This window comes from Ambystoma mexicanum, chromosome 5q, assembly GCF_040938575.1.
Source record: "Ambystoma mexicanum isolate Mex_15411 chromosome 5q, UKY_AmexF1_1, whole genome shotgun sequence".
Lineage (NCBI taxonomy): Eukaryota > Metazoa > Chordata > Amphibia > Caudata > Ambystomatidae > Ambystoma > Ambystoma mexicanum.
In genome coordinates this window covers 222053510-222070160 of record NC_090933.1, presented here as the reverse complement: position 1 = coordinate 222070160, position 16651 = coordinate 222053510, and the positions used below count along the sequence as shown (strand labels likewise).

Genomic DNA, 16651 nt, shown 5'->3' with positions numbered 1-16651 from the left:
TGTAGGTATTACTTTTCGTGTGCGTTTATTGGTGGTATTGGTGGAGTGGAGTTGGGTTCCCGGAATGACGTGGTAGGAAGTGCTGGGTGTGCTCGTGGTGAGCTGGTTTGCGCTTGGGCATGGCAGGCCTAAGGCCCTGGGGGGCAGACTAGGGCGGAAGGAGCAAGGTGCATTGATGGCGTGGGTTGTTAGTTTGGTCCCCTGGGTGGGGTTGTGGAGCGTTCCGGGTGTGGCAGGCCTGGGGTCTTGAGGGAGAGCTTGAGACCGGTGGCTGTTCTTGTTTTTTGTTTTTGGTTCTCGAGGGTCCATGTTTCTGGGACAGATTGGGGGTTTGTTAGGCCCTTTTATCCAATTTGGTGGGCCTTATCCCTGTTTTTATGGGTATTTTTGGATTATCAGAGGGGTTGGAATTAGTGTTTATCAGCTTTTAAGATCACCTTTCAAGTGGAGGTTGCTATGTGAGGCTTCTTGGTTGGGTTAAGGAGTTGAATTATTTACCAGGTTAGGTGGGAGCTGGTTATCGAGAATGATATTGAAGTTAGTTACTTTGGTACCACATCGTGGCCAGTTGTTGTGGTCTGGTTAGGTTCAGCGAAGGCTTTGTCTACTTCCTTTGTGCTTCAGGTCTGTTGCTTAGTTGGCCACTTTGTGATAGGGCTGAAGTGTTAATGTTGTCATGGTGTGTGGAACATTGCCTGCTAGTGTTTCACTCATATGTTCTGTTGTTGTATAAGAGAGGAGGATGTGTCATAATCGTGTGCATGGGGTTGGGCGCGTGAGTGATGGGCGTGCAGGTGATTGTGACGTTATCGGTCTGCAGAGCGAGCTGAGGAGGACAGTTGGAGTTGGATTGAGCGTTGATGGCTGCAGGGGTGTGGGGAGCCGGTGTTTTCTGTCTCCCTTTGTGTCTTATGTTAACTTGGTATGTTAACTGAACCTGGACAATAAAACGTAATAATATCAGTACTGGAGTGGAAGTACTTCAATTACGTCAGGTGGCATATATTGGTCCAGCCAGAATGAAAATGTATGGGCACAGCCAGTGTGAAAAAATGTTATTCTGACATATATTGTCGAGTGATTTTTGGACTGGAGTTACCTACAAAACAAAATGGAACCTGTCTGGCCTTTTACACAGTGTTTCACAACGTGTGTTGTACGATAACCATTTTATCATAATGCTAAAAACATTTCACAGGGGGAAATACCTCGGAACACCTCTTGGTTGGGTCAGGCTCCGTTGCGATGCTCGGTCGCTCTGGCATATTTGTGGGAAATATTAACGCCCCTCCAGCAAAACAATTCACCAGCCGCTATTGTCCACATAGTCTTAATTTCATTTTGTTACTTCAACGTTTACAAGCAAATGTAAGAGAGAAATGTGGAGAGAAAACGTGCTCATTCGTCATCCTACTCGTGTAATCTTTTGCCACTCAGAATGTCCATGGCATGAAACACACCACACTTTCAAATAAGTTCGATTCGTTCATTAGCACATATCGTTCCCACATGCCCTCCTTTACAGATGGCTGACCAACAATGAACACACGTTTGTTCCATTCAGAAAAGCAGGCCTGAATTCTCATTCGAGGAGAAGCACTCTGTTCACCCACGGCTATGGCATTAGGGGAACACTGTTCCAAAATACATTTTCCCCGCACTTTTCTTTTTTAAGATGGGTGTACACGCATTTTTGCTCTAGCTACAAAAGAGCGAATTATTGTGTACTGTACGTCAATAAGACGTTGGATTTGATGAAATAACAATGTTAGGAACAGGGACGTGGCCAACATTTCCAAGCCTTTCGAAAAAAGTATTGCTTATTGGCACGAATCTCTGGACTATTGGAGGCAAGCAAAAGAAATGCACGTTTCAAACAGCGTTAACGATTTACTTCCTTGGAGCATGACTGGCTTAAAATTCCAGACGCACCTGCGTGAAGACGTCTGAATCAGCAACCTCGTGACCTCGGATCCGTCACAATTACAAAGCAGGGTCCTTTATCTTGTCCCTTTTGGACTATAGCACAAAGAAGATCCTGGATTTTACCGACAGCATGAAAAATAGAACATGATAACATGCTACCTCTGTAGATTTTAAACTGCGTAATAAAGGAAACGGCTCGTTTCTAGAAGTGATGGGAAACAAAATAAGCAATGAGGGCCCTGAACGTGGTGCGTGGTTATCAGCGGCCAGCCGGTTTGTGCTGAGTTTCAGTGGCGTGATATCAGAAGGCTTATCTTGACATGGGTCCCATGTACTCCTGCGGAAAGCACCTGCCTCTATCTCGTGTGACAGCAATCCAGCATGCCCTTTGACCTAACAGGATGGAGGTTAAGTGATTTGAGCGGTACAGTTGCTGGCCATTTCACCTTAGGAGGTAGCGAGCGCCGGGACTATTTTCTTTTCCCCTGATAGCCATGCAATTCGATTACCTCAAATATCGAAACTCAGTCAGAACGCGACAGTTATCTCCAGCTGTCACGTTTGTACCTTTATTGCCATGTCAGCGTGCTGATATGGTAACTTGAAAATGGTACAATCCCTGAAGATGTTTACTATAGATTGGTTACATAAAATGCAATTCTATGACAAGACAGGAGGCTCATATTATGCATTACAATCTTTACTCTGAAACCACAGCAGCAAAGAAAAAACTTTTACAAACAAAAAAGTTTCAACAACAGAACTAGATAAAGTTCAATGTCAATGCATGGGGAACTCCCCAAACCATCATGGAGGATAGGTCATACCCTGCAGGGGACCAATGAGCAGGGACCCTCCTTTATATATGTCCATTACTCTAACGCCAACTCCTCTTTCTTTGCTGCTGACACCACAGAGCTAAGTCACCCCTTTCAGTTGTGTCTTACATTGTTTGTCAGTAGTAGGCTTTATTAGTTTGAATATGACATATATTATTTATATGGTAAATATGTGTTAATTACCTTTTATTATAAAGGAATTTGTGTATTTGATACAATGTATCTGGATAGCCGCGTGCGGCCGTTGGTTTCATTTTGGTGTCTTTCAAAAAGAAAATATGTATTATGCTCATACTTCCTGTTTCAGCTGAAGCAGTGGTGCAATGGTTGAATTTCGGACTACAGTCCATGAGGTTGTGAGTTCGAGGGAGCTCTCTAATTTATTTCTTCTTTAAAAATTTCTCGCGCTTGTAAACTCAGGTGTTTCTAGTGCATTAATCAACTCGCTCCCGGCGTGCGCGAGAGCGTTCCCTCTTCATTTCGCCTGTTTGAATTCGTGCCCCTTGACAGATTTATGGTCACCTGGGGTTTCCAGGTGCTGCAGGCTTTGGGTTCGGCCTGCCCCTGTGGCTTATGTTTGTAACAAAAGCCTCTGTTTCAGTACTGAGCCAAGTTAGCTCAAATATAGAGCTGCAGGTCTCCCATGCAGGAAGACCCGGGTTCGCGGCCGACCAGCGCATGTTTATTTGTATATTTTAAGATTAGATATTTTAAATAATTGTATTTTACAATGGAGGTATTTGATTGTCACCTTTTTTGCTCAGTTGAGCAGGGATTTCCTAATGGGCATTTGGTCGGTTCATGACTTCTTCAGAAAGATTATAGCACAAACATTTTAATAGTAAAAATGTGGTTTTGTTAAATGTTTGTAATTTCGTATCCCTGGTGACACAACACATTTCCTTACCTTTAGTGCTGGAAAGAAAGAATGTTTACTGATAGACTGTGGGTTTGTTAGGTCAAAGTCTGACCATCCAGCGCAAGAGCCCGATGCACTGCCAGTCTGCAGTTTTATTTTATTTTCTTTGTTTATTTATTCATTTACTTATTTCTTAAGTTATGTGCTTTGCCTTCACTGTAGGTGCCATAAGTTCGGTTTCAGGTTCAGCCTGATTCTATTGCGAGGTTACCCCCTCGTGTACTGCTGATTATCACACCCTGCTCGGGCGAGCAGTTGGAGGTGCACTTGCTCAGTGTATCCTACCTTCAACTTGACAGTTTTCTTTTGTTTGGGTTATCTTCCCTGGAAAGGTGCAGTCACCTGCTCGGTGGCAAGGTTGCCTGGGGTTTCTGCGAGGGGTCCCCTTGTATACGGCTGTGTCCACACCCTGCTAGGGTGAGCAGTTGAGGTACACTTGCTCAGTGTTTCCTCCCTTAAAGTGGGCTACTTGGGTAATTACCTTAACTGGCATGCACCATAACCTGCTCGGTTTCAGGCTCTGCCTGAGTTCTAATGCGAGGTTACCCCCTCGTGTACTGCTGATTATCACGCCCTGCTCGGGCGAGCAGTTGGAGGTGCACTTGCTCAGTGTATTCCTTCCTTAAGGTCGGCAGCTTTGTTTAGGTGCTGCATATGGCTGACGCCATTGTTTGGTCTTGTAGGCGTGCAGTAACCTGCTCGGTTTCAGGCTTCGCCTTGTTCCTACTGCGAGGTGCTCCCTCGTGTACTATTGGTTGCCTCACCCTGCTGGGGTGAGCAGTTGAGGTGCACTTGCTCAGTGTACGCTTTGATAAACAATATGTTTAAGTGTTGACTGGAACACATTTGCGTTTTTTCAGAATTGTCAGTGGCCCAGAAAGCTCAGTGAGTATCAGCTTATATAAGGGCCGGGGATTCGGTCCCCTGTGAGGGCGTAACCCCTCTTCTTTGGATATTTTATATATATTTCATATATTATATATTCTTTATTTATTAAGTGCTTTAAAGAAAAGAGTGTGGAAGTGGTTGTAAACAGACCCATATGGGGTTGTACCTTCCTCTCTAACCATCTATCTGGTGTTATCATTCATCTTTTAGTTAAAAATTCTGTCACCCTTTACCTTAGTTAGTTTCAGGACAACTCAGTCCTTTCCTTAGGTTTTGATTCCCGACCTCAATTGCTCCACCCAATACCAGTGCTGATTAAGCTACAGTATTTTCTCTCAACATGAGGAAGAATAAAGATGATGCGTTATGCCTCTATTGAGGTCTGTAGGGCTTAAGGCTCTCTTTAGTGGGGACGTTTGTTCTCCCCTACTTTTGTCCCATTGGACATTCCTTATTCTTTTGGTTTCTGGTGGAGACAGGGTCAGCTCGAGGGTAACCGTTCAGTTTTTTACATGACAAGTTGAGCAACCATGTTTTACTTGGATGGAGTGTTTGGAAACACTTGATGGTATCAGTTAGACGAGTTGCCAAATAATAACTTGCTGGCGCCTGCCTCATGTTTTTCCTCCCAAAGCTTGGCCTATGGTTCAGCTAACCGTCTAACAGTGTGTTGCAACTTCTCCTCTGCTCGAGGAGTACACGCAGGCTTCTGTACCCTCATGAGCGTTGCTTAACCTCTTTAGAGTGCTGTTTTCATATCCGTGCTGACCGTTCTGATACAGGTTCCTAATTTTGGAAAGGTCTACATCAGTCTTTTATCCTGCTGAGATCGATAAGTGAACACCTCACACCACACAACGCCCGTAGTAGTGTTAAGCACCACTCATATACCTGAGGGTTCGTAGTACTGTATAAGTACTGTTTTGCTATGGACAATGTGCTTAGTTTTTCCTTCCCCTGATTCCCTTAGTGGCCAGTCAGCCTCACATGAATACAGTGACTCAGACCTCAGGGTTTGAGGGGACAGTGGTCCCAGATTTCTTCTCAACCTTGCATTTACAGGGCATTGATAATTATCCAGAGTTCTTTCCCCCTCATTCCCCTTCCTGCCATCCTTGGGGGAGATTGCATCATAATATTACGCCTCTGGGAGTATCCAATGGTTTCAGTTTTCCTGCCATCCTTGGGGGAGATTGCATCATAATATTACACCTCTGGGAGTATCCAATAGTTTCAGTTTTTTCCTTTTTACAGGAGTTCTGGCGGGTGACCAGTGCAGACTCGCACTGAGCATTTCCCTCCCGTCTGTTACTTTCCTTTGTGCTAATCTCTGGTATTTCAATAAGTTAACTGGAGTCTGTCCAGTCAGGGGATTGGTTAGAGGCGCTAGTGGGTATTTATTTCTCTTAACGGTGTAAAGCGGGGCTTTAATGTGGTCCTCAGGGTAGTTTTCTTTCTGGATTGCAAGGTTTTTCCTTTGGATAAGTGGGGGAGGTTTCTCCTCTTTTGGGAAGGCTCAATATCCCTTGGTGGGATAGAGGGGTCTGGGAGTGATACTATCCCCCATCCACGTTATGACCCTCTATCACGATGCGTTCCAGAGTCTATACATTAACTTTCAGACGGTGTCTGCCGCTACGATTACCAGAGTGCTGGGATATATATTTGGTTGATGACTTGATTATCATAGTCACCTGCATGGCAGGTGGACCTTTGGGGTTTTCACAAGAGTTTGTTTGCAGTAAGGTGCCAGCTCAGGGTGCTGTGAGCTTCAAAGATCTGCAAATTGGCTGAAATATAGGTTGGACCTCTTCTGGTGTACGCCTTCAGTTTAACCATTTAGTGATCAGTTCTTTGCAGTTTAGAGTCTTGCTAAGATTTTGGAAATTTGGTGTCCTCCTTCGGTTACTTTTGATCCGCTAGGGGATTTATCACCAGGGAGGAGGGATCAAGGTTCAAGCACCGGGCATACCTACAAAGGAGTTTAGATATCACTATAATGGTAGTGATTGGATGTCGGATACATTTTTTCTTCTTGCCAAGTTTGGCCTCTTAAGGATCAGGTTTATAATATCTGCCTTTTGTCATGGCAGCAGAGTCCTTCTTCAAGAGTTCGGGAGGTCTGAGGGTCTCCGTGTTGGCGGTTTGACGGGTTTAGCTTCTCAGGTGGGGCCCTCTCTTCCATTCTGCTTCTGCCTCCAGAAGACTTCCCTCCTTAGTATACACATATGTCTGAAGACAATTGTAGATTAATTCTATTGCTTTTCAGCTCCGCTCAGGATGGATTGTCCTATTACAAAATGTATAAAAATGATTTTTTACTCCCATTTTACCCTTTTGAAGATTTGTCTTTCCCTCTTGGTTCCCCAGTGTAGTTCTGTGACATGCCCTGTTTCTAATGCGATATCTTCCTCTAATGCATGGGATGGAACCTATAAGACTTTCACCCCTATGGGGTACTTTTCTTTATCTCCAGGAGAGCTAGGTGTTTGTTTTCATGGGTTTGCTTTCTAGGTCCCCAAAAATGGTACGAATTTAAGTGTTTTGAATATTTGATTGAACAACATAGGTGTTTATTTCAGATGGTTTTGTCCTAACCTATTAGTATAGGAAAACTTTGTTCAATGTTTTCCCCTCTTTTAACCAGTTGGTTTTGGTGGCCTGTAAGGAACGCTGGATTTGGCACATTCCTGTTTTTCTTGCAGTGGATTTGACTTTGCCTTATAAGACAGCTTTTCGGGCAACCTAGTCTTGGGCAATTCTCTGATTGGTCAACAGATTGATTTAATGAAAGCATTTAAAAAATGTTACCTTTCCTTTCATTTTATTATATTATCTATTATATTGGATCATTTTGTACTTACTAATGAGATGCAAGGGCTTTGAACTTGCATAATATGAGCCTCCTGTCTTGTCATAGAATGACTAATCCCCCACACTAACGTGAGATGGGGGTTTAGATTCTATTAAAGACAAGGAGGCGATTATTATCCCTCCCACCCACCCTGGATATGATATGATATGATATGACAATTGTGATACGCATGTACACAGGTGGTTCAAGTGAGAACATTCTTTTGTTTGTTGTTCTTCCCAACCACCCACCCTTCTTGCTTGTTGTTCTTACAGGTACGAGTTGAGGTTCTGCTCAGGAGTGTGGATCGCAGTTACAAGTTCTGGAGTGCGTGATTTCGGGTGAGAAGTCCTATCCAGAAGAACTTCTTCATTGCTTCAGGCTGCGGAAAGGTTGAGATCTCCGCTTTCGCTGGATCCTTTTTCTCTGCGCTACGCAGTTCAACCGTTCCATTGGGCGTCTGGTGCAAGTCAGCTGCAGAAAGAGGGGTTGGCGTTAGAGTAATGGACATATATAAAGGAGGGTCCCTGCTCATTGGTCCCCTGCAGGGTATGACCTATCCTCCATGATGGTTTGGGGAGTTCCCCATGCATTGACATTGAACTTTATCTAGTTCTGTTGTTGAAACTTTTTTGTTTGTAAAAGTTTTTTCTTTGCTGCTGTGGTTTCAGAGTAAAGATTGTAATGCATAATAATCGCCTCCTTGTCTTTAATAGAATCTAAACCCCCATCTCACGTTAGTGTGGGGGATTAGTCATTGTGCATTGCACATTATTTTAATTAAGAAAACGTTTTTAAAACGAACATCTGCAGTCTTACGCGGATGTATGAGGTTTAACAGTCGCATTATAACTCTGCTATGTTATTTATTCTTAGGTTAGCATCTGATAATAACAAGAAACATCACTATGTTTTACAAGTCGTGTCAACAAGGATGTGCACGCATACGAAAAACAAGTTAGGCCTGATTTATAAAGCGTTTTTCAATGGGATGTTCCATTGAACAACGCTTTTTAAAATTAGGCCCGTTGCACTGACACCTTTCTGTAAGAACGCATTCCAACATTTTGCTCCAGCTCTATTAAACAAAAGCAACACAAAAAAAAACGTTTGCCCTTCCCCGCTCCACCACAGCCCACTCCCACGCCCATTTTCCCATTCCAGTTCCCTCAAAAAAACGTCCATTATATCGTACCTTCTAAAACAAATCCATAAAACTCTTGGGAGGGTCATGTTCCATATGGTTTACAGTAAAAAAAAAGCATGTGTAAAATTCACGTGGAAAACTTGTACGCATGTTTTTCCCACAATGACATATTTTCATTTGATTTGTGTGGCACAGAACAGAATTGTCGCTTCCATCACTCCCATCCTCTCCACCATACAAATGTGCAAGCCTTTACGCCACCATGACATCTTAATTCTGGTGCAAGTGCTTTAGATTCCCATGGAAACCTCCTGCTTTTTAAACCAACTGAAATTAGGCGGATTACAGCAGAATCTACTGTAAATGCTGCCTTTATTTAATGTGTACTACGCAGACGCATAGGCAGGATTGTCTAGCAAGTGGTGCCTGAAGCTAATGTGGTTGGACACACGGCGGTGGCATTAACATATGTAAATGCCCACACAGTGCTGCTCATTGGGCATTTACAGATTTTGGGTAGGCCATGCCCGCTCAGGCCCTACCCTGTCTACGCCTCTTGTAATACGGACTGCAAAAACAAAGCTTTAAGAACCGGGGCTGCTAGTAGAAATAATACCTCCCTCTGTGAGCCCCACGGGCCGCTATCGGCAGAGGGGCCCAGTGTTAATGCCCTTGCTTCGCTCAGGGATATAACTTGGCCGCCGAGCCATTACCGGCCCCAGCAAGCCAACGGTGGGGGTTAATATTGATACAGTAATAAGTTTACTTCTATTATTGAAGATTTTGTCAGGTTCTGATTTTGTTGTTTCTTTATAGTATTTGGCCTTTCGCGTGCTATCAGATACAGTATTTCAGAGATCCCGTGCTTAGCCGCTCAGTTATACTATTAGATAGTTCTAGAAAGAGTACTGGCTTCATTTGCAATGTTTGCAGGTCATTGACGCTTTTGTCTGCAGTTTGTCGAGAGCTTTCACTAGAGGTAAGGTTGAAACTTGCAGCCTACTTTTTATTTTTTTAAACAACTTTATTCATTCTTTCAACAGACAAATTAGCACGTAATAACTTCAACTTATTAAAGTTAACCAACCATCACGAATACAATAATAACAATCCACACCCGTTCCCCCTGTAGCCCACAACATTGATATGCAATTCCAACTCCAGGATCTATGAGGAAAACGGTGAAGAAGGGACAAGAAAAGAGAGGGAAAAAATACGGGTGATTTTATCCACCACAAATTCAAGTAAAAGGCTAGAGGTGCACTTAAATCCCTTTTAGCATAACATGGTTTTTGTTGAGGGTGGGATGGAAAGATGTGATGTTTCCCTTAATGTTGGTAACAAGGCTCGGATGATTGGACAGAAGTAAGATGTCACGTTTCTTGCCAAAAAGGTGCTTTTATTGAACATGACCTTTTGGCCATTCTCCGAATAACTTTGGCAGTTTTGCCATGTTTTTCGTCCAGACTATCCATTTTTGGTGTTGAGGCAAGATAGCTTTCTTCTCTGTGCATTCTGCATAGTAGAATCCACTTGTTCCATTGCATTGTTGTTTCTTCTCTTCAGATGTGGAGACCTGGGGAGATTAGAGTCCAGGTGATATACCTTCTGTAGCTAGTCTGTATTTTCAGTTGGCGTAAAGCATATCATTTTCTTGGGTTGGCAGACGTTGAATGGACTATGTTCTTCCCTAGTTGACTTTGCACAATGCAACCCCAGCATTCCTGTTTCTTGAGCTCCATCTATCAGTGTGTTCTTAATTTCAACAATGTCCTCGTTCCCATTGGGCACCATGACCCGCTGTGTTTGGGGGCATCTAAGATGGGGTTATGACCAATGTCGATCCTCCATTTCATCATGGCATCTTTGGCCTTTCTCTGGTCCTTTAATTTAATTCATGGAGCCAGTGTAAATAATCACGAGGTCCAAGCACTGCAAAGCCTTGGAATTTCGAGGTCGTGTTGTCCTTGAGTGGTAGAATTCACAGCAGACGGTCTGTTGGAGGTAAAGATCTACGTTTTCTGTCTATTTTTGGGAAACAATGTTTCCCTATTCAATGAATCAATCAAGCTTTATTTCCACATAAGTCATAAAAGCATACAAATTCATAAAACAGTTTCATCACGCAAACTAAAATTTCAGTTACCGAAATGTATATGTTAAAATGGGACAATATCGCTATCCATATTCCTAAAGTGTGTCGGGCTTCAATATATACCCTGCCTTTCAATCTCTGCGGCCTATTGCCCGATCACGGCATTGAAGTCCTAATCCATGGCTCCGGAGCAGGGTTCCATGCAGAGTTTCTTCCATTGAGCAGCTCTTCAAGGTCCATTCTTTTGATGCACTCGTCTGTTTTGCAGCTCCAATCTGGCATTCCTTTTTTCGTTTGGGCTATTATGGGGCGTATGAGTTCCACCTATAAGCAGAAACTATTGCACATGAGTACAATTTAGAGGGAGGTGACATGTGAGGAGAGACACACAGCCTGTGGGTTTTGTTTGGTTATTTATCAACCCATTGACAGCACATGGCCACGTAATCCCTATGGTCATTCGCACCCACTACGTGCCTCTCGCCACCCTAAACACATCCTCCTGGGATCTCGTTCAGCTCCCTCTATCAAGCAGAAACATTACACTTTACCCTGCCGGTGTTTTTTCTAAGCCATTTTAGCTTCGAGTTAATGACTTAATTAGAGCTGTAAATGGCTATAATGGCTTAACCAAGTGTGCATTTTGCCACTTGATTTATATCTCTTCCATGAAATGAAATCCTGTTAAAAACCAGTAACAACAAAGCTACCAGTTTTGGCTTGAGGTATTAGATAAGCATTTGCCAGGTACTGACATATTATACCCAGGTAATCGCTCTATGTCCCACCTGTTGACATCTTATGGCCAAGTAATACCATTGAATCCGCACCTAGCAAATGCCTATACCACAACTACAAAAACGCCTGAACTGTCAGCTTTGCCAATGCTTGCTGTAGATTATTATAGGGTTCACTTAGTTATGTGAAGCTGCACGACAGCCGCACTCATACCTCCACGTTTGCACTCGCATGAGAACTCAAAAAAGGCAGGCATGAGGTTGTTAGAAGTCAGGCAAGTCATGTAAGTCACGTGATCACTTAGAAGACTGCAGCGAGAGGAGGCGTGGAGGTGAAGAGTCTTTCACAGAAGCTTGATGGTATCTTTCCTGCTGCTGCTGCTGCTCAGGATATCAATTATTGCTGATATCATCATGGCCCCTGTCAGCACAACGTGTCAAAGGGGAGACATTGAACACAAAGGGACTTTATCTGAATGATGGAGGTGAGGTTAGGACTTGATTCGTCCATGCCTCAACCAACCCAGCCTTTTGATTAGATCACTATTGACACTCTTCATCAACATTCTGTTAAAACAGGAGTCATTGCTGACGAGTCGGGGGATGCCAAATGGCTGGGATACAGCGGACGTGCTGGGGAACCCTTTTATTATTATTATTATTATTATTATTATTATTATTATTATTATTATTATTATTACGGTATTTATTGAGTGCAGACCTAGCTTCGAGAAGCAACAGTGCACTTTATAGAGGTATAAAAAAGCACAGATGCATAACAGAGTCCTTTTCAGAGGTAACAACAGAACAGATATACAGCAGGGTGTAGGATACAGAGGGGCACTGAGGAGGGGTACAGCTGTGCAGGGTAGAGGGGAGGGAAGAGGCAGATGGCATCTAGTGAGTCAGTTGGCGCGTGGGTGACATGATGGCCTAGGTGTTGAGGAAGAGAGACTCCTCTATACCACAGCCCCAGGCTTTCTCCCTTTCTTTCAGGACAACAATGCAGGTCCTGCCCAAGTACCAAAATTTCAACCCTGTAGTTAGTGGAAGACCGCATTGAAGACAATATGGGGGTCATTACGACCTTGGCGCTAAGGGGTTAACGGCGCCGTAAAAGGCTGCAGCGCCGTTAACTCCTTAGCGCCTAATTACGAGGTCCCTTTGCGGGACCCAACCTTAACGGCTGGTCTAGACCAGCCGTTAAAGTAGGGACCCGCAAAGGGACTTTCGAGGTAACTTACCGCCTTCCCCATTCCCATTATGCCCTATGAGGCGAAAATGGGAATGGGGAAGGGCCATGGTGAAATGGAGAAGTACCGCCCCGCCAACCTTGGAATGGGGTGGTACTTCCCCATTTCACCATGGCGGACTTGTTACAATACTGGCACCAACCATGGTGCTAATAGCGCCATGGTTTAGCGCCGGTGTTGTAATGAGGGCCTATGACAGCTAGAGACCACAGTGCTGCTTGCCTGCACACACACTCTTTTGTTGTTGCTGCCTCCATACAGAACTCTGGCCTGTGGATACCATTCTCCATTTCGAAAAGTAATGAATAGATAGGGACTAAGAATTGGTTAGGAACAGGGTTGAAGACACACATGAGATTGTAGAACGGAGTGAGGGAGAAAGAACATTCTTTTTTGGCTCACCTGTGAGTATATTATCTTGTGATATTCACAGTGCTGACCCTGGCTCCTTGCCTCTCGCTGGTGATTTTAGTCTCTCAGATGCCGACCGTGACCTCAGCATGCAAAAAGCTTGCTCTGTGTTTTTCTTTTTTTATTTAAATGTTGTTTGACAGTGCCTTGTTAGGTGGGGTGTGATATTGTGTACATAAGTTGACAATCATGCAGAGTCAGATATTTGAACTTGGGTGGCTGTAGAGGAAACAAGTAAGTTCATGGTTGTTGGGGTAGAGTTCAAATTCAATATGATTAGCATATAGGATGACATCACTGGGTTAGAAACGATATGGTCTGATAATCTACGTGTCAAGTAAGATAAAAGGAACATGTTGATTTTAATCATTGTAGATTTCAAGACAAATCATATCAGGGGACCCTCTTGTTATCTATTAGGAGAGCTTCGACAAAAGGATTTGGGTGGAACATAGTCATACCAAACAACAGTCAATATCAATGGGGAGTTAAGACAGTGGGCCTCATTACGACCCTGGCGACTGCGGTATGAACGGTGCCGGTAAAGTACCGGCACCGTTCATACCGGGCCACCACATTGCGAGTTTGCTCGTGGGTGGTGGTATGCACGTCTGGTCTGGCCAGAGGTGCATACCGGCACCCGCGAGCAGACCAGGACGCTAACAACGGACCCGTCATTAACGGGTCCATTGATAGCATACTCCCCATTCCCACTGACCCCTATGGAGTCTCAAATGGGAATGGGGACGTACCGAGTCTGGGTCCCGAAAATGGGAATTACCGGGCCCGCAAAAGTCGGAATGGCAGGTAATTCCCTTTTTTCGGGACCCAGACACTAGTTTGGAGGTAGCCATGCCGGTAATGACGACATGGCTACCTCCAAACTCGTAATGAGGCCCAGTGAAGTGGATTGTTTTACAAGGCTTGACAAAACTTGGGGAGTGAGGTAGGAACCAGGCAGAAAGTTGCAGCAGGTTCGGGTTGGGACCTATAGCAGAGCCTTTTTCCCTAGCCGCCAATGTTGGCAGATCCCCGGGCCGTGATGACACTTGATTGTTGATGGTAAGGCACTTTTATTTAAGTGCAGTCAAGAGGCAAGTGTGAGCTTCCAAAGGCGTTGTTCCCCTAATGTACCAGCACCACCACCCAGGCTAGTTGCTTCACTCTTCTCAGAAACTGTTACCAGTAAGACACTCATACTTCGGACATGGCTAACATTGTGCGCATGACATCACCTCTGCAGACTACTGACCACTACACGCTGCACATGGAAGAGTACATTAAAGACTTTAATTCAGCAACAATCATATACATTACTGGTAATGGAGGTGAATGCATGGGCTGAAATGATGAACAAAGCAGGAGATGGCCTTGCTGACAGGCACCAATAGGATAGCCAGGTGAAGGTCAAATGAATAAAGAACATGATAGACAAGCGACAGTAAAATGAATCCTAACTTGTTGGCTACATGTGTATGATCTACCTTGAGACTTGGAGTGAGATTTTAAAGCCAGTTCGCAGTGTTTACAGTGCTTAACTTGTAGGGGTGTTTGCCAGGGATTGCCCTGGCACTTATTTTTGAGTCCCGTAACTTATTGTCTCAGACTCACCTTAATTGTGAAGTGGTGATAGTCAGTGCCTCCATCAAACACAATGAGCAGGTGCCTGCTATAGTGTAGCACTGGCTATGGGGAGCAGCTGTGGGTGGTGGCAGCAGTGTTGCCCAGCCACAGTGTCACCAGAGTGCTACAAAATATTTGGGCCCTGGCACTTATTTATCTCCAATTAAGCCTTGTGGGCCCAATTCATGGAATTATTTGCATGGAAAATGGGAATTTGCGTGCCATTCTTCCTACAAATCCCCATTCATTAAACAGGGATTTGCGGGCCGAATGGCACACAAATCCTTGTTTTACACGCAAATCATTCCAAGAATCAGGGCCTGAGTGTTTGCTTAAACAAAGTGCCTCGATGACTCTATGGCAACTGAGATCTAAAGAAGTCTTTGTTTGCAAGCCAATATGAAGCCTATTCTTACTGGCTCCACCGGATGTACAGGGAACCTTTGTGGTGGTTTGAGCACAGACACGGATTAGTTAAATGCAAAGAAGGCGACAGACTGTCAGTACATGATATCTATGAAAGGGGTTTAAGGAAAGACGGGATTGGCAAACGGGTGCCAGGACTGGGGTATTGCAGAAGCAGTACAAAGGAGTCCAAAGGGCACCAGAAAGGAATGACCTCCAAAAAGGGATTATGCAGAGGCAGCAGAACCACCTAGAAAACTCAAGCTATCGCCTTGCAACTCATCTGTTAGGAACTGTAGCAGATTTTGGATCTACCACTAGAACCAAATCCCTAAACTTGTGCAGACTCGAGCAAGGATTTTCATGAGAGCCATGAATGATAAAGGCGCTCTTAGGTACTCGGCAATCAGGAAACCTGGGAATGGAGACTTTTGAAAGGCAGGCAAAACAAGGCTGCACTATACGAGGAGCTAGTTTCATGTTGTTATAAGGATTTGACTTTAATGGTGAATTTATTAAAGATATACTTTCATATCAATTGTTTTGATGAATGTATGTTTCTTGTTTCTCTTTAATTGATGGGCGTGTCCAGCTTCTCCCTTCTTCTCTGCCTCGATCCTCATTTTCTTAATGTGTTTATGTTTCTTTTTTTGTCAAAACCATGGCTAACTTAATCCCTAATCTTAACTCTAAACCTAACCTACCCCCACTTTCTTTCATTTGAATCTACTTAAACATGCATCTTCCTTTTTACCAAATAAGTAAACTGCTTAGAACTTCTCAATAATTAATTGTTCACACTTTCTTGATCCTTTAAAAGGTTGTATATAATAGTCTGCTTTATACCATAAAATGGAGGAACCTGCAAAACAAACAAGGTCCGGGCTTCAAAAGACTAGATCTGCATATTCAATCAGGAAGGTAGGCACCAGAAACACAGGAACAGGAGTTCAAAAGTCAAAAAGCAAGCAGCAGTGAGCACGGGCAAGGCTGGGTTCGATGTGACATAATTCATAGTAACAGCATTTGTAAGAAAATGGACTACCCGGATCACATGGTTTCTGAAGATAACTCTCAGCATAGCATACACCTAAGTATTAACAGAGTATTAATGCAAGAGCCTGTAATCAGGACTCCACCTTCTCTACTTAGTCTTCCCGGTATCCAGTGATAAAGTCGCTTGGGAAAAAGTAACAAGGGGGTGATAGTTCCCCAAATTTCCACTCCCAAGAAAGTCAAACCCTTTCCCCAAATATTTTAGGACTGGCCTTCGAAAAAAGTAAATAATACCCACCCTAGAATATGCGGGGGAAGGCTTTTAGGGGTGCAGGGAAAAAAATAACCTACCTTCCAACTTTTTCTCAGGGGACAGTTTCACATAGAACCGTCTTTCCAAAGACCAGAAAGCACCATTCGGATTCTGAAAGGACCAGAAATGGATTACAAAATGGGCTTTATTTTTACAAAACATATAGCACAAAGGTATGGCTTTTAACACTTACAATTCTTTTTAGGTTATGGCAATAAATGGCTATGGTGCCTTTGCGGTGTCTA

General features: G+C 43.8%; 1 long non-coding RNA gene across 1 annotated transcript; it reads left to right on the top strand.

Moving 5' to 3' along the window:
* The first annotated feature begins 2830 nt into the window (after positions 1 to 2830).
* Positions 2831 to 8121, top strand: LOC138498568 (uncharacterized). The gene is made up of 2 exons (XR_011278753.1): positions 2831 to 2929; positions 7702 to 8121. It is a non-coding gene; the product is annotated as an uncharacterized lncRNA (long non-coding RNA).
* Positions 8122 to 16651: the final 8530 nt, after the last annotated feature.